The sequence below is a fragment of the Urocitellus parryii genome, chromosome 1, assembly GCF_045843805.1.
Source record: "Urocitellus parryii isolate mUroPar1 chromosome 1, mUroPar1.hap1, whole genome shotgun sequence".
In the NCBI taxonomy this organism is placed as follows: Eukaryota; Metazoa; Chordata; class Mammalia; order Rodentia; family Sciuridae; genus Urocitellus; species Urocitellus parryii.
This window is the reverse complement of record NC_135531.1, coordinates 71,848,740-71,873,645: the sequence shown is the minus strand read 5'-3', so window position 1 is coordinate 71,873,645 and position 24,906 is coordinate 71,848,740. Positions and strand designations below refer to the sequence as shown.

The 24,906-nt window shown below is 35.0% G+C and overlaps 1 long non-coding RNA gene across 2 annotated transcripts in view; it reads left to right on the top strand.

The window, feature by feature from the left end:
* The first annotated feature begins 9,722 nt into the window (after nt 1-9,722).
* Nucleotides 9,723-24,906, top strand: part of LOC113196724 (uncharacterized) — a 33,245-nt gene continuing 18,061 nt past the window's right edge. Inside the window, exons 1-4 of one of the 2 annotated variants that reach the window (XR_003302593.2) lie at nt 9,723-9,757; nt 10,083-10,259; nt 13,136-13,270; nt 16,418-16,622. This is a non-coding gene — a long non-coding RNA (uncharacterized LOC113196724). Of the gene's footprint in view, nt 9,758-10,082; nt 10,260-13,135; nt 13,271-16,417; nt 16,623-24,906 lie in introns of those variants that run through there. The other variant, XR_003302594.1, reaches the window with a different exon arrangement.

Sequence of the window (24,906 nt, the reverse complement as noted above, 5' to 3'; positions counted from 1 at the left end):
CCCCTAGGGTTCTACTCATATTAGAAGTAGCCACAGAGCCTCAGAATGAAGCCAAGCAGCCTCTACCACCTTTCTTGAGAAAAATCACAGGATCCCAGGTGGTCTCTATGTAGGTTTTAAGCTTCTCAGACGTTCTGAAGTCTATCACATTCACAGACTCAGAGTAACAAACTGAATTCTTGAGTTCTGGAGTTTTGGGTGTAGCACAATCAGAAAAGAGTCACAGGAAGGGACCAGGTTAGAACAATTCTAAGCTGCCCTGATGTTCACCCAGACCACAGGATGAGACAAAAAAAAAAAAAAAAATCTAGATTTAGAAGTGTAGTGAACTGAAAATCATTTGACACACCAAATTGATTTTTTTTTTTTTTTGGTACTGTGAATTGAACTCAGGACTGCTCTACTACTGAGCTACATCCCTAGCCCAGCCTTTTTTATTTATATTGAGAGGCAGGGTCTCTGTAAGTTTTTCAGACTGACCTCACATTTGCCATCCTTCTGCCTCCGTCTTCTGAGTCACTGGGATTACAGGCATGCAACACCACACTCAGTCACAATTGATTTTTTTAATAGTTCCCAGATGAATCAAAATGTACTGAGAGTCATTGAGCTTTTATTGAGTCCTAATAGGAGCCAGCCACCATGTTGGGTGCTAAAGCTACAGCTCAAGTAACAACAAAACACATCTGATACTGTTTCATTTGTGCCAGGAAGTATTCTAAACTGTTTTCAAAATACTAACTCATTCAGTCCTCACAACAACCTCAAGAGGGAGGTGTTCCTATTATACCAGTTTTATAGGTGAGTAAACTGATTCAGAAAGGTTCAATAGCTTGCTCCAAACTTGTTCTTAGATGGCAGAGCAGTGACTCCAACCAGGCAGCATGGCTCAGAGTTCATGCTCTTAGCCATTGCAATCTCACATTCCATGATCATTAAACACAAACAGAAGCACTGTTAGCTAAATGATTTCTGATATCATAGTCCATCAGTAACAAAATCAAGCAGACAAGTCACCCACTTTTGAATACCCGGCCACTTGTGATTAGTTCTCTGAAACATCGCTGCCATGGTCCACTGATCTTGTACAGCACACGGTATGCTGGATAAACTCCCTCCCTTTGGATGTGACTTCTTTTAAGGTAGTTAATCATTTGTTCTTGAACTTTTCAATAGAAACAAAACAAACCTTCAAATTCCAAATTTTCAAAAATTGAAATCTTAAACCCTAAATTATACATTCCAAATTCACCCAAATAAATGATAACTTTGAAGACAGCAGCAACATTTCCTTAGCATTTTTTTTTTTTGATAAGATGGTACACTTGAAGAAAGCTGCTTTGCCATGAAAGTCCTCAACAGTTGCAAAAGTTCCAAGTCATAATCCTCTGTGTATGTTTTCCAATGAATAATACAGGATTCGTAAAAGACCTTTTAGCCTCCATATCCCAAGCATCTTGAGAGGAGGATAATAAATCCCATGGCTCAGATATAATTCAGATTTTCAACTCCATATTCATATGATTGTTTAATATTTATTGACAAGCACTATTTGTTGGAGACCCAAGTCAGCCAAACATTTAAAGTAATTTCCCCCAGCAGAAAATCCAGTTTATAAAAATAACTTGGCAAATAATTTGTAAGTGATGTTCTTAAGTAATCAGCATGCCATCTAAGGAAATGTTGAAGTTGGTGTGCTATTTTAGAGAAGGAGCATACAAAAGTTTCCAATACAATTTATTACAAGACAAAGTCGTAGGTGGAAGAAGTCTTAGTATTATTCTTCGGGTAGATACAGCAGATAGAAAAGCACTCCATTTAAAACATGTCATTGTGGGAATGATTTAATTACTCATTTTGGCTTTTGAATTGTGTTCAATTTTATAACCTTTTGGTTAAAAAAGAACTGCCATTTACATTATAGGTTGGGACTATTCTCAATAAAAATTTTAAGAAAGTCCATATGAAGAATTAAGTCACTACCTCTATCATAAACGAAAACATGATCCAATTTCTTTTTGATGTGACTCTAATTCTTTCATTTATTTAGTTCAATATTTATGAATCCATATGTAGTTATTTATTTAGATAGACCGTTATGTAATTTGTAACTGTACAGATCAACTACTATATCCAGAGTAGTATTTCAAGCACTACAAAGTGAATATGCCATAGTACCATACCTTAAGAAATGTATAGCTTAGTTGAAAAATATGATTTCTGTAAGAATACCTCTTATAAAACACATATGTGACAATTAGCAGTCAATAATGTCAACTACGTATTTGAAGATTTAAAAAGAAAGAATCATCACAACTTTTTTGACACTAAAATTCTTTATGGAGGATATATATCTGAGAAAGAATCTGGGTCTCTGGCTTATAAACAGGAACAGACCTGGAAGGAGGTCCCAGGGAGAAGGAGAATGTGTATGAGAAGCAACCCAAGGGCAACAATGATGTATGGCATTAGTAGGAAAAGCACTCAAGAGACCGACTGAAGAGGAGTATGGAGTGCCTTAGAAGATTAAGGTGCACAAAAATAAAGAGCTAACTTGAATTTCATCTCATAAAATAAGACCTTGAGAAGAGAGTAATTGTGTAAACAGAGTTGCCATTTATGCAAATATGCCAGTTAATGGATAAGCAAGCCTAAGGAAATACTAGAGATACCAAAGCCCAGCTGGGATTATTTCATGTTTGGGGTCAACCAAGTTAGGGGAATAACCCCCAGGTACTAGAAAGACAACAAAGAAATGGAATAGGAGAGAGGATTTGAGATTCACTGTTGATGATAAATTTATATAATCTGTCATCTAATTAGACTTTAAAACTGGGCAAATTTTCATGACTTGATAGTAGGAGAATATCCCAAAGAGAAGAATTTTGCTGTTGAGGGTTCCACCCCCATCCCCAGCATCCTCACAAAAGTAGATAAACATCTTGAACTAAGGAGAGCAAATGCATTCCCTATGACCAGGACTATTACTAAAAATATTCTTTAGGTTTTTGTCCCAGTTGAAAGCACTACTTGGGTAAATATGAGCTTTCAAGTTGAAGGTGCCGCTATTCTTACTTAGACATGTTCTTCTTATTTGAGAGTGATACTTCCTCTGAGTGAGTGTTTCTCTGATAACAACAGCACATTTTGATAGTCCCTCCCACAAATTGGAAGGAAGAGTCTTGTAGTGGAAGTTGACAAGGCTCTTGGCTTTCAAATTAAGGTCAGAGAGAGTGCAGCCTTTTGTGGTCCCACTCTCACCAACAGCTTCAACACAGTTAACTATGATGGCCACTTACTGCCATCACTTCTCAGTAATTGACAGTTACATTGTTCAGTTCTACACTCTGAATCCAGTTCAGTGTAGTGGAAAGTGCAGACAATTTTTTTTATCCTAGAGGTATAGTCTCTAATTTCATTTAAGTCAGGTTCATCACAAACTCATTTAATCTAAGGCAAAATAATATAAGTTTCATCAGTTCCATCATAGGTAGTGGTTTAACTGCACAAATGACAATTTGACATTTTGTTTGTCTCAATTTTTAGTTGATAAATAAAAATCATGCATATTTATGGTAAATAGCAGTAAATGTTAATATATTTAAACATGGAGGGACAGCTAAATCAAACTATTTAACATATACGTTTACCTCACATACTTATTTTTGTGTAGTAAGAACATTTGAAATATACTTTTAATTCTTCTAAAATATAAAATATGCTGTTGTGTATTTTGATAGCCTTTAGCCAAACTTATAGTCACCATTATGTATAATAAACCTCTTTAACCTATTCTTCCAGTCTATCTGAAATTTTGTGTCCTCTGACCAACATCTCCCTAGTCTTCCACCTTCCCAGCCTCTGGTAACCACTATTTTTCTGTTTCTGTGAATACAGTCCTTAGTATCAACATGGATGAACCTAAAGGAAGTTATGTTAAATGAAATAAGACACACAGCAAGAAACACAAATTTTGTATGATCCCACTTATAGGTATAATACAAAAGTTTAACTGAATTTTTCACAACTGCAAAAATGACATTCAAGCGGTCATTTTAATTCAGAAGTAGATATACATCATTATTTCTCTTCTCTCTTAATAAATAATAGTAATTAATTTCTCACAACATATAATTTTGCTAATAGATTTGAGGATTCCATTGATTATTTAAAAATGTAATTGGGTACCTTTCACATGAGAAGCAATGTGGTAGGCTTCAAGGACTCATAATCAATAAAGAGATAGATTTATTCTCAACTGATTTGTTGTCTACAGTAAGAATAGACTGGGCATGGCAGCCCTCACCTGCAATCCCAGCAATTTAGGAGTCTGATGCAGGAAGATCTCAAGTTTGATCCTAGCTTCAGCAACTTAGTGAGACCCTATCTTAAAATAAAAAAATAAATAAAGAAAGAAAGACTGGGGATGTGCTTAGTGGCAAAGCCTACCTGGGCTCAAACTCCAGTACCAAAAACATAAAAATGAAAAATATAGAATGCAAATGTATATCTTTTCGGAGAATATGTTTTTGTCTCCAGATTCGAGAAGATATTGCACTAGGTTTCCAATGAAGTCTGAAGACAATGTAGCTGATAGCATAAACTCATACATGAATTTTCTAAACATTGCTTTTTTCTGAACTTTTTTTTGATAGCCTTTAGCCAAACTTATAAAGCTTTAATTTCTTCACTCTCAAAATCCCCACAAAATGGAAGCAATCAGTTTTTGGACTGCTGTTTCTGTTTTTTTTTTTTTTTTTTTTTTTCTGTTCCCATGAAAGTGCAGAGGAGAAAAACAGTAAACACAAGGATGGTCAAAGCTGACCAGATGTCAGGTGTCTGAGGCAGACACTGTACTTGGAATATGCAATGAATTAATAGTACGATCTCAATCTCTTGTTAGTTTATTAGATTACAAACACTAGGCTTCTTCTTCAGGAGTAAAAATTTCTTTTCAGAACTGAAATAGTTATGGTAATCCACCAGCTCAGTTTTAAAGGATGGAAATTATTCTCTCTCTGAGACCAAAAGTGAAAGGAATTGGACCTCTGCCCTGAGACAGTCTGCCTTCTGAAGCTTGTTCTCTAGCATTTCTGTCTACATTTAAAGACCCTGAAGTTGTTACACTAAAAGATTGTATTTTTATCTTTAATTTTTTATCTGTAATTGATTGTCTTCTAGTCAGTGGATTTAATTTAAAGTAACTATAAAATACTCTTTTTCTTCCCTGTTTTACCAAGAATTAGAGCTGAGATTATTAAATGGTTCTGAGGTACAATCAGGACAAGACTATATGCTTCTCCTGTCATTGCCTTTTCATATACTATGATAGATCCACTTTGTCTACTCCTTGGTAACAAACTTAGATTCCAACCACTTTCAGTCGTAACATTCACATGAGATGATGGTGATGGTAATGATGATGGTGATGGTGATGACAGAAAAATGTATACACACATACTGGATTTTTAAAAATCTATTCATTATTGAATAAAATTGTCAAGCTTAAATCCAATTCAGGGATCTTTTCCTCACTCCCACAAGAACATTTTTTTTTTGGTAGATAATAAACTGTACACTTCTGAGTCCTGAACCATCAAGGGCCCCTTCTAAACCTTATACCTAATATTGAGTATGTAGTTTTGTATTCAGGGGTATCACCGACCTATAGTTCCAGCCTTTTTTATTTTTCAAAAAAAAACCTCTATTGTTTTAAAATACATTTTTCTAGTTGTCCATGAGCCTTTATCTATTTATATGTGGTGCTGAGAATCGAACCCAGTGCCTCACACATGATAGGCAAACACTTTACCACTGAGCTACAATCCCAGCCCTTGTTTTTCATTTTGAAACAGGGCATCTGCTTAGTAGCCCACTTTGGCCTCAAATTTGAGATACTTGCCTCAGGCTCTGAAGTAGCTGGGACTACAGGAACGCACCACTCCTCTTAGCTTGTATTCTACTTTTTGAAGAGCATTCTCCAAATTGCATAAGGACTCACAAAATTTAAAGTCAGATTCTATCCCAGCAAACTGAGACTGATGAGTGACTAGAAGGACATATGTGAAAGAACAGGGATGCTGATCTTCTCTTTGATTCTTCTTCCCTCTCTTTCATTTCTACCTTCCACTCCTGAGCTGGAGCAGAAGAAGGAGACTTGTTTCTTTCCTTAACAACAACTGCTCATGAATACTTCTTGACTATAGATAGCCCTTCTGAGACAAACACCTAAGTGCTGGCTCACTCAGGTAGTTTCCCATGACATTAGTAATGCCCTATCTAGAGGACCTCAGATGGCCACTTACAAATAGTCCCTGCCCTGTTCTCTGGCCCCTAAAATTTATACCACAGCCTTTAGAATAGTACACAAATAGTATAGTCCATTTGATTATTGAAAAGATGCTTTATTAAAAATTTTCTCTGCACCAGGTTCTGTGCTAGGTAGTGCTTTTATATTATTTCTTAATAGTGATTTAAAATATTTGTGATTAAAGCGTGCACAGACACACACACACACACACACACACACACACACACACACACACACAGTTTCTTTAAACAAACACCAAACAATACACTTCAAGTATCAATCATAGGTGCAAAGAGCAGAACTGGACAAGTACCTACCTACTCACACTGTTTTGTGAGTATAGCATTAGGAAATTTGGACAGCATAATGAACCCCAAATGTTCCAGACTGTTCTATCACTGTGATAATTATGATGAGAGGATCATCTGAACTTCATCCAATGCCAAATATTTTCTCCAAAAAATTTGTTGAGAATCCACTCAGTAAATTAGACATTAATTTTTGAAGTTTTGTAACACAATACAAATAATTCTATCAAAATGCTCTCAACATAGCTCACTCCTCTATTTCTAGTTTTATAATGCTTATGACATATAATGGTGCTCATTAAATATTTGTTAATTAAGTAAATGGGCAAATTAATTAATGAATGAAGAAATGTTATCTTCCCCTAATCAAATCCCCATGGCAAACTTGAGTTTACAGTGGTAAAGTAGGCAGGGAAGAACCTTATCATCTCCTGCCAAGTATATTTATTTGTTACCATGCTTTCCACTGTGCTCAGGATTTACATACATATTTCATCCAGCTCTCAGCTTCCTCTGAGGTTTGTGACTTTATGTGGCAATCATATTCACCTTCTCACCAAAGACTAATAACATTCTTGCAAAAGGTGCCAGCCCAAAGAAAACACTTAATTTATACTCTATCCTAATGAGAATGAGTCCCTTTCAACAAGAAGGAACCTATCCCTAACTATAATTATCTGTGTTTTCCAATCTTCTGCCCAATGTATCATGCCTGTACACATATATCAGCAATAATTTCATTAAAAATCCAAAATTTGGAATATCCATAACTCTTTCTGGAAATTAATTTTAGACTTAAACTTAGCTCTTGCTTCTATCAGGAAATTAATTATCCATTTGCTTTTAAAACATAATAAAACTAAGTGATGCTGCTTTTCTTGAGGGATGGAATGAAGCAAGACAAAAAGAAAATCATGATAAGGATGAATTTTTTTTTGTACTGAGGATTAATCTCCAAAGTATGCTGCATCAGAGCTAATCCTCCATCCTTTTATTTATTTATGTATTTATTTTTAGTTTTTTAAGACCTGCTATATTGCTCAGGCTAGACTTGAACTTGTGATCCTCTTGCTTCAGTCTCCTGAATTACTCGGATTACAGGGGTATGCCACTACACCCAGGTATAAATTTTTAATCCTTCAGTGTGTGATATTTTTGTAAGCTGTTCTTAATTTTTTAATGCATTATGAAAATTATAGTTCTTTTAAATGGAATTCTTTGAAAATATATCTCTAATGTTACATATGTAATGTTTGTGCTATAATATTTTACATTTTTAAATAAATTCATTATTTTATTATCTCCAACATGGAGATGGGATGGGGGAAAATAAACATGTGTTCATTTCTCTAGAGGAAACATGTAGCTGCCTTTTTATGAATATTAAAGGTTAAAGTCTTCTGCTCTTTCTATACTTCTTTTCTCCTCATGAGTTGATGAATTTGCTCCCCAAAAGTCATATTACTACCAGGGTGATCCTTTGGCATTGAATGACTCAAATCACTGCTCAGGCCCCCTGCCTTAAATGAAGATGGAAAGCAAGAGATTCCTCTCCTCATCCCACAATGACTTCCCAACACTCACGACCTCAAAAAGTTGCAGAAGAGGATCCCAGGTACTAGCCACTTATGCAAATTACATTATCTTTAATCTCATAAACATCTTGACTACTGCTAATTTCCTTGAAACTATACTAGCATCCAGAATTTTTTTAAGTGACCCCATTGTGTTTTTTTTTTTTTTTTGTCTTTCTCTTCATTGAGGTTGCATTCAAGCTATTACCTATTTAATTCAAGTATAAAACAAAACCCATTGAATAGTCAAGGTGAAAGTATTAAGTGTATTTTTGATTCATTTTTTTAAAGAGAGAGAGAGAGAATTTGTTTTTAATATTTATTTTTTTTAGTTTTCGGCGGACATAACGTCTTTGTTTGTATGTGGTGCTGAGGATCGAACCTGGGCCGCACACATGCCAGGCGAGCACTGCTACCACTTGATCCACATCCCCAGCCTCATTCTTTTTTTAACCTCAATTAAATTGCTAAATGTATGAATTCTCCATTTCACTTAGCTTTTGCTAAACTAGAGGAGAGAAGAGAATCCCAAGAGGGTTTTTATGGGGCCAGAAAGAATATATTGGCAAAGTGAGATCTTGTAGGTGATTGAATTTACCTTTGATGACTATAGTGAAAACATCAAAGCTTAAGATGCCAAGAAAATTTTTTAAAGAACCAGAGGAATAAACACTTTTGCAAATACACAGGAGTGATGTAGATTTTGTTATTAGTAAAGCATTTGAGGCTATGCTTTTCAGATTTTCCATGTTTGAACCAGGACTTTGCCCATGAATAGGACCTGATCACTGTCTCCAGATAACCGAACACATTAAACTTTCTAATGGCATGAGTAGGATTTACCTCACCATGACAAGTATGATTTTGAAACCAAGAAACTTTAGTTTGCCCTTCAAGAAAAGTGATTTATAGGGGATGGCTTGGGAAGGGATAGCTGAGAAACCATGCTCTACCCAAAAAGATGATGAGAACCTTGCCCAAGGCATCCTTTTGAGATTGCCAGTGTCAGAGGATTGTGAAATCCTGAGTGTTTTTGTGGTGATGTCTGAAAGTACCGGTTACTGTACTGATGTCTTGCAGTCATGCATGTCTATTTCCGGATCTACTTCCTTATAATGGCTAATGAAACAGGGCCCTGAGCATAGCAGTGGGTAGGTCTCCATTTCAGTTCTTCTGTTGTTTTCACTGATAGGTGGCTTCTTCTGAAAGTTTCTAAATAATTCCCTTCAACTTGAAAAAGAAAATATAAAATTCTGTCATTTTCTCATTAGATACATGTACTAATTTTTAAAGGCTGTTTAAATTTCTGTTCTGTAAGCTGTCAATGTCTTTATTTCTCTTACCTCAAGCATCCATTTAAAACAATTTCAACCATTAACGTGCATTCTGCAAATAATGAACTGGCTAAATCACAGTAACTAAGGAAAATCAGGACAAGCCTGATAGTCACCAAGCTCTAAATAGGACTTTAAAATAAAAATAGAAAATGTGACTCAGAATACAGTACTAGTTCTTCATCTTACAGATGTTCCCAGCCATCAGAGTCAGCGTGGGCTATGACACTGGTAAGTGTGAGCTAAATGGATAAAAATTAGGAGAGGATGATAGGATTTTTTTCCCCCAGACTGTCTTCTGGACTGTTACTTCACATTACTTCATGTTTTACAGAATGTATAGAAAACTCTGCCTACTCATTTCTTAGTTGCTTTAATAGCAAGCCTTCAGCAGGCCTTAAATTAGTAATAGAATTGCCTCCCCTTTCTAATAACACTTTAGGTATACATAACACAACTTAGGAAATAAATATCTGGCCTTTCTATTTATTGGCTGAGTGATCACCTCATTAAACAAAATTCACCAAGGATTTCTGTCATGACACCCCATTCATAGGCCAACCAGACTGAAAAGACTGCATCTCGGACCATGGAAGGGACACTGAAGAAACACTGTCATGATATTTATATCCCACCTACTCAGAGGACCAATTGAGAAACTCCATATGGACTCCAGTTTGCCACTAGCCCACAGAATTGAAGTTTCTTAGCTGGCTTAAATTAAGAATTTTGGGTAAGTATAAAACTTTGCAGATATTTATTTTCATAATCCTAAGCAGTTTATTTTCATAAATGTCTTTTTGTGCTGCCCAATTATCTATAGGTTGACACATTAGGCAAAGGAAATACTTTCTTAGAAAGCTTATAAGAAGAGACAGCCAGGTATAATGGAAAAAGCAAAACAGGATGATTGAAGAGCTATAAGGTGTACAAATGAGAGAAAGGTAGCTATGTCTAGTTTAAACCAAAAAAGGAAGAGAAGTTTTCCTAAGTAGAAGTAGAATAGGTGATTTGAATTATCTTAGAGGAGTGAAACCCCTTCCTCTCATGCCTCAAACTTGGACAAATGACAGGTGGTACAAGTCCAGTTCCTCAGTAAGTTCCTGTAAACAAAACTGTTTATTTATAGACAGCTTCTCAGTACTGTTTTCAGGAGTTCAGTCAGAATGCAACTCAGAGCCACCTATCAACTATAAAGAAAAACAAAGACATAAAACCCTATCTTCAAAATTTTACTTTACAACTGGAATCAGGTAATTTGATACTGTATCTATTTGAAGGACCCTCAGAATTGTGACTGATAAGTAGTTTGAAGAAACATAGAAATAAGCCAAGTACCTCCTGCTTTAGAAAAAAAAAAAAGAAAAAGAAAAAGAAAATTGGGCTGACATCATGGAAATCTACCAGCAGACCTAAGCAAAATTTGATGTATCTACTTCTCCTTTCTGTTCTTTCTACTTTCTGTTGGGCATTCATGGGAATCAGCATTGATGGAAGAAAAAAATGAGCCTCCACATAGACAACACTATGAGGTGAAGAACAGAGTTGTTGAGATATTGATGCTCTACCCTCATTTTTCCTTTTTTATTTATATAAAATATAAATAAAAGCAAGGCAAAATAAATTTACAGTAATACTAGTACTAACTAATGTCTCCCCTAAAATACATATATTTAAATGTATTTCATTTATTCTCATACTTATTCTTACAATTCTCCTCATGATGTGTGCAGATTAATTCAGCATAAATTTCAGAGGGTAAATTCTTCAATTGTTTTAATATAGTTGCTTTAAAACATAAACTACATGGTACCTTTCAATGTAACATTTTATAAATTCAGAATTACTATATATATCAATGGCTAAATACATTCACCAATTTTTATTCAGCAGCTTTTAAATTCAGGAAACTTTTTTCCCTAAAATTTATACAATTTCAGAGGTGTGTAAATATAATATTTCTTTCAGAAACTAAATTTCACCTGAGATAAAATGAAAATTCATTAAAGGAGAGACACAGTTCTTATTGCACACAATATGCACCTGTTAAATATTTACTGAATGGAAATATAAAACTTAAGATTGACTAATCCCAATATATTACAGGATAAAAATCACAAAAATGATGAAATGCAAGGAGATTTTAAAGGACGACAGAGGGAATCACTTTTAGCTGAATGATCAGCAAAGAACTCATATGGTTATATAAACTGATATGGATTTCAATTAGGTAATAGTTCAAAACAGGGCATTGTTTGGTAGATAGAAATAAGAGGAAGTACCAGGCAGCGAAAACAAAAACAAGATAATATATAGAAGTTGAGTACAAAGTAGGGTGCAAATTATTGACACCCAGGAGATAAATTCAGCTTGAGTAGGTGGAAAACTAATGAGAGAAAATGGATTACAGCTAGATAACAAAAGCCTTGGTTGTTTCTATGAGGACTCTGGGCCTTTTTCTGTGGACCTGTGGTCACAAGGTCTGGTGTTCTCCTCTCTTGCTGAATTATTTGAACACTTACCACAATATATGTGTTAGAATTTACATGCATATTTTATGAGACAGAAACACATATATGTATACATATAATGAATGGATATCTCCAGTCTTGGAATTATTAGTAACACATTCCATATTGAGAGAGAGAGAGAGAGAGAGAGAGAGAGAGAGAGAGAGAGAGAGAAAGAGAGAGAGAGAGAATAAGACTAGAGGGTGGGGCTGGGGGTGTGGCTCAGCAGCAGAGTGCTAGCCTAGCATGCATGAGGCACTGGGTTTGATCCTCAGCACCATATAAAAATAAAAAATAAAGATATTGAGTTCACTTAAAAATAAATAAATAAATTTTTAAAAAAGACTAGAACATCTTAAAGTATGTTATGGTGTAGCTATAAGGTGTCCCCCAAATGCTCATGTGTGAGATAATACAAGATTACTCAGAGATGCAATAATTACATTATGAGGGTTATAATCCAATCAGTGGATTAATCCACTGATAAGGATTAACTGGGTGGTAACTGAAGGCAGGTAGTGTGTGGCTGGAGAAGGTAGATCACTGGGTGTATGACTTTGAGATGACCCCAGCGCGCGCTCTCTCTCTCTCTCTCTCTCTCTCTCTCTCTCTCTCTCTCTCTCTCTCTCCTTCCTTATTGTCATGTTCTGAGCCTGCTTTTCTCTACCATGCCCTTCTGCCATGATATCCTGCCTCACTTCAAGCCCTGAGCTTTAGAGTTGCCTGGTTATACACTGAGATCTCTGAAACCAAAATAATGAGCCAAAATAAACTTTTTCTCTTCTAATTGTTCTTGTCAGGTCTTTTTGGCCATAGCTATGCAAAAGCTGACTAAAACAAAGTATACCACTGAAGCTTACATTTTTACAGCTTTATTGAGGTAGCATTGATATATAGTAAACTGCACATATGTAATGTGTATGATGTGGTGAGTGTACAGACGCATAGACCCATGAAGTCATCATCATATTAAGGCAATAGACATACCCATCACCTACAAAAGTTCCCTCATGCATCTGTGCTTCTTTTATTGTTGGTGGTGGTTTTAGTAAAAACACCAAAACTTTCTTAATGTATTATCTGTTTCTACAAATTACAGAAATAGCTGGCATTTTTTCCCACTAATAATCAAAGGATTAAGAATTCTACTTATGATTTCTTTATATAAAATGAAGTTTCCCAAACGTTTCTTGGAGCTAAGATGTTCCTCAGAGATCTTCTTTAACTTGATAAGGTGAGTACTAAAAGAGAAAGTTTGAGTGGAGAAAGTTCTTCAATCAGTTATCTGTAATTTTATCTTTTAATATAGGTACTTTTTTTAAAAGCTGTTGAGGGAAAAGGATTTAGAAAATAAAACAATTTTTAAAACCATGAATTTAAATTCATTTAATCCTGCAAAAATTCAATAGAGATGATTAGTAACTATGTAAAACCGTAAGATTTAATAGTTTTGTCACATGGTTTTATGTTTTAGTACAATGCACTTCAATCTATGGCCTTGCTGCCTTGCAGTTGAATTCAGAGTAAAAAGAAGTACAACTAACATCATAATCAGAGACTAGTTTTACTCTCATACATTTTTGGTGCTTATCTTTTGTTTTCCTTCCAAGGTTCTTCTTTTTCCATCTATTTTCTATGTGTCACCCAGACTCCCTGGCCACTTGCACTCTGGTTTGGGTCAGCTAATGGGAGGCACAGGAGTGACATCAGAGTGTGGGAAAAGAGACAAGTCAAGATGCATTCCCCACCATCTGACTGGATTAGCATTACATTTCTGGCATTAGCATGTCCCTCCTAGGGTCACACACTGGCAAAAACTTTTCCATAATTCTAGTTCTTCTGGGGCAATAGTAACACTTTTTTCTTTCATTCGCCTTGGGGATAACAACTTCCCACTACTGCTAGTGCCTGTGCCCTTACTATTACTTTGCCTTTTGCCACTCTTACATTTCTATAACTAATCTCTTACCTATTCACTTAAGGTATGTAATCAATTATGTTTCCTATGTGACCCTTACTGATACAAAGTTTACAATTACTAAAATAACAAAAATTAAAATACAGAATGTAAAGATGCTGGTCATTCAACTGTTTAATATTAACTTTGCCTTATTTACCATATTTCCAAAGTATCATACCATAACTTTTGTCAAAGTGGTATCCATCCTGTTCTTATAAACTATGGCTCAATTAAAAAAACTATAGAATTTATAGTATTTATAGTTAATTTAATGTTATATTAATGAATTTCTAGGCAAAACCTAAATTCTCCATAGTATGCTTACATGCAAGCCAGAAGCAGACAAAACCATATACCTCATTTCACAAAGCCAGACAAGACTTGGGAAATGGTCCTGAAAATGTTCAAAGAGTAACACTTATAGATGTGCATATGGGTTCATTTTATACACAAAAGCAGAGTATTTTATCATCAGAGCCAAGTCAATAACTACTAGTAAAATACTTTTATTCAGGTATAAGTGTCAATGACCACCCAAAAATACAGCTGGCAAGCACATCACTACTAACAAGCATTTACTCTAAAAAAAGGATTGTCTTAAGAAACCCTAAGGAAAAAAAATTATGACATGAACATGAAGAAATTTTAACAAGACTAAATAAATAAAGAACATCATTGTATGTTTTGAACATATTCTTGAAAAGAAATCACAGAGAGAAAGTTTCCATAGAGCTTCTTTGAAAACATTGACTGGCTATTTTTACATAGCTGTAAAAAATTTTAGTATGCTTCTTTGTAAAGGAATAAAGAGAAATTTCTTGTGATGAATTTTTTAAGAAAATTTTCTTTTGAGAAAAATGTTCAACGATCTACTCTATTACTTTAGCCACCTTAAAGTAATACCACAAAAAGAAATACATATTAAAAACAAAAGCAACCGTTGAATATGTACCAGGAGTTCAATAATTATGCTATAACTGTCTCTGAAAATAAGAAAGAGGTCTCATATAGATTCATCACTAGTGAATATGTGGGACATGTTCTCAGATCAAAGGATGGAAGAAAAGTAGATTAGTGACTTCTATCTCCCTTGAATCCTCAGAATCTGTAGCAAAAAAAAAAAAAAAAAAATCCAGAACAAAACAAAAGGATATGCTAGATAATTAGGCCAATTTTTATCTCTGTCAAGAAGAATCACAGCACTGAAATAACAGAATGTCCTTGTGGTTTCCTCAGTGATAGAGTGAAAGATGACTATGATTACAACAAATTTATGAGAAATGATCATATCTTCTTACTGTCTGCCCACACCAGAGAGAAATGTTGGGAGACAGAGATGAACTTGCTTTTTCTACCTTTTTGTGGCACAATGGCTAGGACCATCATGATACTATGGGAACATGATATCTTACCCCACAGATATCTCCAAATTCAAGTCATATTTGTGATCTAGAGCACCTAAAAGATTGAGGAGAAAAACAGTTTCTACATGAGGAAGAAAATATTTGTTAATGTATTTTACACAGAAACAAATATCATGAGCTATTGAAACCATTGAGTCATTTTTCAAATAGATGTACCTATGCTCTGCCAATCTTACAGTAATAATTTTTCCTTATATATAAGGTCGTTTTTTTGTTTGTTTGTTTTGTTTTGTTTTATCAGAAGACATTTAAATTACACAGCAAATAAATTCTCCTGAATCAGAAACTTTCTTTCTTACATATAGGGTAGCCCTGAAAGATTTGTTCAGATACTTTTCATGGGAGACTTAGCTATTGGCTTATTTGGCTTTCTTTTTACACATTCAGCACACAAAATATTGTCCTAAATTACTTTTTCTGTAAGTCCAATGGTCATCAGCTACAAAATTTGCATACATACTTTGAAAGGTACCATGGGTACCTGCACTGTCCCTCTATTATTTACCTTTTAATATGTTTCTTGAGGTTTTTCTATTTCCTTGATATCCTGAGTTCTAATTCCTGAATGACACCCCTGCATATGTGTTGTTGTGTGAAATGTTATGTTATTATTACTGGTCATGAAGACATGAGTTCATGTGAGCTGTGGAGATTTACTAAGTTCAGAGAGGGAACAAGACAGTGGACAAGAACATTGTCCCTGACACATTTGATGTAGAGACATTAAACACTAACAGCTCATATAAATTCTTATATGGATAAATATTAGCAGCTATTTAAGAAAAATTATCAAAGAAAATATTGAATTAGGAAAAGTTACTGTTTTTTCATAGTGATTATAAAAATATTAACTTTAGCAGTAAAACGTATGATTCAAATAAAACTTTCTAAAAAAGTGCTTGAACACTTCTATACCGTTTCACAGAGTGATAAATACATAGAATATAAGAGATGAAAAAGGGCATATATTATTTATTCTCATCCTTTAACTTTACAGATATGAAAAATGAAGGTTGCATAATTTGGGTGAATGTCCAGGTTATAAAACCAAATGAAACAGAACCAGGACTCCAGACTATGGCTGTTCACCAAAATTTCCCCCCCATCAACAGTCTCTTCTGCATTTTTTCATATGAATTTTGTTTTAAAAGTCATCCTTGAAATATGAAAGGATTTTTCAAGTTTCGTAATTAAAATGTTGATGTTCTGAATTATCATTCATAGATATTTGATTGACTATCTTTTTGTAGTCCTTATCCAAATGTTCCAATGTATTTTGTTCAAAAAATATATTTTGCTCAGTAATGATCTTTAAAATTCAGTGACTTGAAATTTGTTCAGAGTTCACCAGAAATTACTTAAACAAAACTCTTTTAATAGATTTGAATTCAACATTTGAACAGATAATTCATTGAGCTACTATATGCCCTACTTGCTAACAAGTAAATATTTGGAATTCAAGAGGCAATAATTTAAGTGGGAATTATAAATGTATTTCAGAAAATCTGATTTTTTGAGATTTTGGTATCCATTAATTTTCGCCATTTTTGTGTATTTCAAATACCCAGAGTTTAATGGTGGTATTCACAAACTTATTTACTTGCAATTCTGCCTGTCCTTGAGGCATTTCTAAGTGCCCAAAACTATTAATAAGGATGAATAAATAGATACAAATGAGCTTCTTTTCAGTCATTTACAATTTAGTCTTTTCTATGTGCTAATCCTGTGTCCTCCGTTAATCAACCCCAAAACACAAGTCTCCCATTGTGCTCCATAGAGATGAGGCATATGTGGTGGAATTCAGTCAAAATATTAATTTAGACATTTGGGAGCCATCACCTTCTTGAGAAAACTATCAGGTAAAATACATTCATTTTCAGCCAAGCTAAATTCCCATGTCCATGGATTGCACAACCCTGTTAAAGTCAGTAAGTGTCAAAGTCTTGAGCTATGGACTAGACAACATTGCCCAATAACCACAATTAGGGTTTCCAGCATCTGCTGTTCCTCTTTTGCAAATCTGAATTCTTCTTCCTATGCTATCTCTCATATACATTATTCATGCTGATGTTGAAATAGTGACAATTTATGAGGAGAGTTCAGTAGTTTCATGTAGCACTGGAAATCACTGCCCAAATAACAGAAGGAAAACCTACCCCAGGAAACTATCTCATAAACGTTCTTAAAACCCCATTTTCCTATGGTATGTTCTAAATGTGTGTGTGTGTTTGTGTGTGTGTGTGTGTGTGTGTGTGTGTGCGCGCGCGCACGTGTATACATACATGCACACTGTTTACACACATATATATTTAACTATATACATTTTTCTTCAAATCTTTTGCTTGTCACGAACACTAAGATTTTCACCCTCCATTTCAAATTCCTTTCATTGACTAGTCCTGATTTTACTTCTCTTTGCCCCTCCACTCCCATATTTGTCCTTTTATCAGTCAAGCCTACCTTTCAATCATCTCCTTTGCTCCTGGCTTCCATTGTCACTTACACTTTAAATCTTTTACTAGTAATCAGCATCCTCTCTTCTTTTTAATCCAGAGCTTCCTTAAGACACTTCAGTCTACTTTAATTGATATTTAAATGTGTTGATTTTGTTCGCTAATCTATTCTATATTCTTAAGGAAATTTAATTCATTTTCCTCTTTGGTCTCTATAAGGAGAAAGAGAAAGGAAAGCCCACATGTAAATCATCCATAAAAATTGGTCCTAAGCCTGAAAGAAATAAAAGAACACATAAGTAAGATTAAAACATGAAATTGAAACAAAAATTTTAATATATTTCTACTTATTAAAATATGTGTTTGTTTTTTACAAAATTTGAGTTTTTAAGGAACTTTAAATATTGCTGTTTTATGCAAAACTCTTTTCTCTGAAACAGAAATCAATCAAGTTTGTGAATTTCTCAAAAAAATTAAATGTAGGAAAGACCAATTTTGCAATGCAAATTGAAGTTTATAGCAAAATATATTTTGAAAATAAGAAAACATAATATAATTATTTGTTTTATTATGCATTCAATTGCTATTTTCAAACATGCAACAAATATTTAGAAAAGATGGGAATCCATGTATAAATTCTCATTTTTCACTAAATACTGAGTATACATCTCCTATCACTCTTAATAAATAACAAATTTTATGGGTTACCCAGAATCTATAGCTGAACTAAAAAAAAAAAAAAAAAATCTCCATCATGCGTTTTCCTGTCATTTGTAAAAATGAACTTTGGGTTTAAGGAAGACATTGACTTGTGTACTCAGTGACTTTCATCTTAAACTCACCTCCCAGAAAATCTTCAAGAAGTATTTCTAACATAAAGTTAGCAAAGTTTAGAAGGCATTCTAACATTTTCATCCACTTCTTCTATGCAGACCACATTTGTTTTCTGAATAATCCTTTCCCCCTCTGACAACAGCTGTAGCACCATTTAGCGCCCATTAGTCTAATGCTATTCTTAACTAACACTTCTGAATTGCCTCTAAAAGAAGCACTAGAGGGGGCCAAAGAGCAACTCAAGGTGGGGTGTTCCATTAGCCTACCCAACATCTTATCCCCTATGCATTTGATAAATCACATACTTAATCAATCAGATCATCAACCAACCTAATAGCTTCACAATCTCCTACATGCAAGTCATTGTAGTTGACGATTTTTGAGAATACAAAGAAATACGTTACTGACAGGATTTAACTTTGCTACATTGACTACCCTCAAGCAAGGGTTCATGACATGTAGCAATTTGTAATTTTGCTGAGGCATGAAATTGAATTACATGTGGCAAGCGGCTGGTCTCTAGTAGAAATCCCTTAGCTGGAGTGTGCCTAGATGACTAGCCCACATACCTTCTCACAGTGGTTTAGATATTCTCTGCTTGTGGTCACGTTACTATGTAGTAATTCTCATAACTTGATAAAAAAAAAAAACTATTTTCTTTGTGAATACTTTTCTTGCAAATAAAGTCAGTTGCTAGTTCTGGTGATGAAAGTAGAGTGGAAGCAAAGCTATCCAAGAAAGTGATGTTTCTAATCCAGAAATAGAAGCTTTATGGAGATAATTACACGCTAAACTGATATTTGTGAATTTGGGACTGTGGTATCCCTCATGAATATTGAGGGTCTGCCATCTGAAATAAAGTTCTTATCTTCAAGGAACACTTAGAAAACATAAAAATTGCTTTGTTGTATTTACCTCTTACAACCTACTTTGTCTTTAGGCATTACAGAGATGGGTGTCATTTTAACTGCATTTTATGGTCAGGACTATCATGCTATTTATACTCTGTGAAATACTGTATACAAAGTCTCCATAGTATGCACCCTTCTGCCATGCAAGATTTGAGATACTGACCAAAACTGTAGGTCTTTTATTTTTAATTTCTTTTTTTCTAGCTTTAGGTACTAATAGAACTTAGATTAAAAGGAAGCTAAGAATCATAGAAACATTTCAATTAATTATGGCAATACATAGAATAGACCTAGGCTAAAACAAACCCAAAGGCAAGTGGGATTTGATACATTTTTCTCAAGTTGGCTTAAATATTTTCTCTAGACAGAAAACTTAGAAATACTTTTTGAAACCTAGAACACTGTGACAATATATATAATGTGGCACAATGGGACATATATGGCATATTTTGGCCACCTGTCCTCTGTGAAGATAAAGGCCCTTCATTTTAGTTTATGGCAGCTGCTGTTTTCCATCTTTTCTTCAAGCTGCTGATGGTTGTGTATCCTGCTGCCCAGGATCTCCTGCCTAACCTTAGGCTACTGCTGTTTGTGATGCTTGGCTATGCTGTTTTCTCTTTATGTGGACTATTCGGTCCTTTCTTAAACTTACAAACCTACTGTTCTCTAATAAAGATTGAAAATCCAATGCTTGACTTCTTGAATATAAACTTTCCGTTTTTCCTGGACAAGCACATAGCAGAATAGAGGTACAGCTGGGGATAAAGGAAGCAGGAAAGAAACACGTCACTTATCTCTTAAAGTTTGCAAAGTACTTTTGAAAATGAGAATTCTTTGTATTTTTAAAATCCTCTCCACCCATTAGCCTCAGCACTACATTGCTGCTATACTTACACCTCGCTCGTTATGTATTTACTTTTTATATAACTAAGCAGCACCCTGTCATAAATGAAATATTCATGCAAAAAAAAAACCTGCTCAAAATGCATTTATAAAAAGAACATATAAAATCTACCATCTGCTCCCACTCCTAGCAAGCCCTTAGATACCCAAGTGTAAGCCCTCTGATTCTACAGAGAGGTAAAGCAACATTGTGTCCATGATGTATTCCTGAAAGCCAAAACTTCAGACTTTGTTTTAAGATGGATCTATGAGCGCTAGCCATCAAAATGCTTAGATCAACATTGATGGGCTTAGATATTGCACATAATGAATTCACATGCTAGCATATTGTAATGGGTAGTCTTACTTGGTCGTATTGTGCTGAAATGAGCTGAAACTCTTCTGGGAAGTTGTGAAAGCATTTTGTAGTCAATTGATACCATCCTACTATATAATAAGCCTTTCTTTAAAGAAAGTTGTCTGGACATTCCAGAAGTATAGGCACTTGGATACGTTATTGTTTTATATTCAGCTAAGAGCAAGAATGCTTCTAACAGAGTTTATTTTTCTCTTCACATAGGAATTATCACTATTGCTACCCATAAGAAGATACATCTAATTTTCTCAGTATTAGAGTATCTCCCAAGGGAAAATTGCACTTTTACAAGTTCTATGAATACTTCAATGAAATTTTCCCCTTTCTGCATCATTCCTTTGCTATACAGACATCACCCTTGGTGTTTAGTGCTTTCCATTCTCAACTCTGTATAATCAGACCTGAACAGTTGTGTATTCAACCAACCATGGACTGTACTGAATCTTTACTGAATAGACACAGACTTTTTTTCTTGTCATTGTTCCCTAAGCAATATGCTATAACAACTGTTTACATAGCACTTAATTGGTCTTGATATTATAAATAATTGAGAGATTATTTAAACAAGGTGGGAGGATGTGCTGGGCAATATGCAAATACTATTTCATCTTATATAAGGGACTTGACCATCCAAAGATTTTGGTAATCTGAAACCAAGACTCATTTTGGTTCTGAAACCAAGACTCATTGGTACCAAGGGATGACTGAACATGGAATTTTCATGCTTTCTTCCTGAGTAAATTAGTATTATGTCTGCCTAGAAGTAAACAAAAGGCAAAATAGCAATGGTATAAACAGGAGAAGAGTTTATTTTTCTCTCCTTGTACATACATCCAGAGGCAAGCAGTGTAGAAGCAATGGTTCCAGGATCACCAGGAAACTGGCATCCCTTCATCCTCCATGTACTGATTTATAGTTGAAGATGACTTTTTCCATTATAATTTTTCATTGTATTCCAGATAACAAGGAGAAGAAAGTCATGTTCCCTCCTTTTTGGAAAAGACTTCCAAAGAGTACCACACAGTTCTGAACACATTATTTGAATGTAACTTAGTTGAAAATCTTGTTGCAAATTACTCTGGGAAATGCAGTGTTGAGCTTGACTCATTGCCACACCAAATGGGTTCATATCCTTATATTAAGAAGGAGGATGTTAGACCAGTCAACTCAGCCTCTGTTTTGCTTCAGCAGATTTCATCATGGCCCACTGTTACATATTATTTGCTTAAGTTTATATTTCTAATTGTCGGCATTAGTTAAACAATCCCAATGTTCATAGTTCAGTAATCAAATAGTAGATAAAGTGAAGATGAAAATGGGTAGAGAAGTGTGCTGGGGAATTGCAGTGAGGCCCTTAGCTCCTGTTTTCCTCTGTTTATATGTAAAGGATGCTCTGAAACTACCTTCTAATAAGTGACCACACTTAATTACTAAAAGAATATATAATTAAGGCTCCAAATCTATGACCCAAAGCTTTTGATGCTTTTTCCAACAATATAGTGACCACATAGCTTGTGAACTAAGTCAGAACACTTCTAAGAGTATGACAGGGAGGTTACCAACAATATCATCGAAAATCAAAAGTGAATCAGGGCAGGCAGTGCCACTCAGTCCCTAGGTGCTGGTTTAGCATGCAGGAGACCTTGGAATTCTTCCCTAGCACTGTAAAAGATGAAGGAGGAGATGGAGGAGGAAAAAGGAGTGGAAAGAAGAGGAGGGAGGAAGGGGAAGGGAAAGGAGATCAGGATTATTTGGGGAAAACTGGGTCATATGATCACCCAATTCATTCTTTGTGCTGAACCTTTTGACATGCCAGGTCTTATATGGGTGTCCATTTAATCGTATTAATTTGCCGACCATTTTTCACTTGAACTATATTGAGAAATGAAGGAAACATAGTAGAATTGCACTATAATCGCACACATTTCTCTTAGTCTATTCAGGGTACTAGAACAAAACACATTAGTTTGGGTAATTTATAAACAAGAGAAGTATATTTCAGTTTTGGAGACAAGTAAGACCAAGATCAAAGCACCAGGAGATTCAATTTTGATAAGTGTACATTCTTCATATATGGTGCCTTTTATGTGTTCTGATATGATAGAAGGCAAAGGGGCAAATGAGCTCCCTCAAGTCTCTCTTATCAGGGCACTAATCCCATTCACAAGGGCTCTATCTTTATGACCTAATGACCCCCAAAGCCCCTAATACCAACACACTGGGGATTTGCTTTCAACATATGAATTTTGTAGGGATGCAATTATTCAAACCATAGCAACAATGTGTCTCTCAGTTGGGTATAGAAGGGCAGAGGTGCACGTCAATGGTTCTAGATGAACTAAGAAAGAACTTTAAAGAGCAACTTCCAGTTGTTCATGTTACTGTGAAGTCAAAATTATTCCAAGAAATGGGTACGAGAGATGGAAATATACCTTTGTGCTCAGAATCTAGATATAAAATGTTCTGCTTAGATACTCTGAGTTTGTAGTATTTTTATCCACAATTCTGAGCAGTTTGTCACTTTAATCTGTAACCTGTGACAGTTGACAACTGTCAGTTGGGGGGGATTTGCTCTGGCTAAAGGCCAACCATAAAGAACAAGGCTGGGTTTGAGAGCCCAAACTGACAAACTATTTTGGCTTTCTTCACGAAGCACTAACATGTTATTATATTTGAAAATCTGGTGTTAAGGTCCTGTCTATGACAGGACCTTAACACCAGATCCCACCTTTTCCTTCATTCCCATATAATTTTGTATAATTTTTCTGAAATATATTCCTGCCTGAAGAAAAATTACTAACTTAGTCCATTTCTGTTGCTATAATAGAATACCACAGATTGGGTAATTTACAATGAAAAGAACGTATTTCTCACAGCTTTGGAAGCTGGATTATCAAGAGGGTAGCATTTAGTAAGCGCCTTCTTGCTATATCATAACAAGGTGAGAATGGAGAGCAAAGAGAGCTTACTTTTAAAAGAGCCCCTCCTGCTCCTATGGAGCTTCATTGACCTAAATCAGTGGAGCTCTTATGACCTCTAATCACTTCTTAAAGGTACAACATCCCACCACCATCACAGTGGCAATAAATTTCAACATGGGTCTTAGAGGTGACATTCAAAACATAGCAATCACTATCTACTAAACAGCATCTTATTGGTGGGGAAGCTTTTAAAGGTTCAGAATGCTCTACTTAGGAGAAATTAAAGCACTAGAAGAATTTGGATTCATAACAATTACTAGAAATATTCCTGACCATATGCAATGTTAGTTTCTGAAATTTTCTTTTCCTAAGTGAGTTTAGAAGAACCAGGATACCATGCAAGTTCAAAATGAGGATTATTGTGTCAGAATTTCTGAGTTAAAATCCTAGTTCTGCCACTCCTTAGCTGAGTAACTTTTAACATGTCAGCTCTCTGTAACCAAAGATAATATTAGTTATTATCTCAAGGGTGCTTGAATATTTATTGAGCCAATATATTTAAAGTGCTTAGAGTAGTGCCTGGCATATAGTGAGAACTTTTTGAGTGTTTTCTATTTTCAATATAAAAAGTGGACACAAGATATAAAACTTGTGTCTGTATATAAAGGCAAGAAAACTCAAAAGAGTTCAAAATGAACTCATTTTATATTTTAACTTATGCCTCTTCATAGCATTCCAACCTTTGTTAAATATACCTCTTATTCTATACACTGAAACTCTAAATCTTAGTTTTAGTTCTTTCTTACCTTTCTCTTTCCCTCACACCCAAACTTCTTATGATATAGCTATGAGTTGTTCCCCAAAAGCTCATATGTGGGACAATGCAAGAAAATTTAGAGATGAAATGATTGGGTTATGAGAGCTTTAACCTAATCAGTGCTTTAATTTACTGATAGGGATTAACTAGGTGGTGACTGTGTCGGCAGGTAGGGTGTGGCTGGAGAAGATGGGTCACTGGAAGTGTGCCATTGGGGCTCGTATTTTGTCCTTTTCAAACAGAGTGCCCCTCCCGCTCCTTCCTGGTATCATGTCCTGAGCTGCTTTCCTCT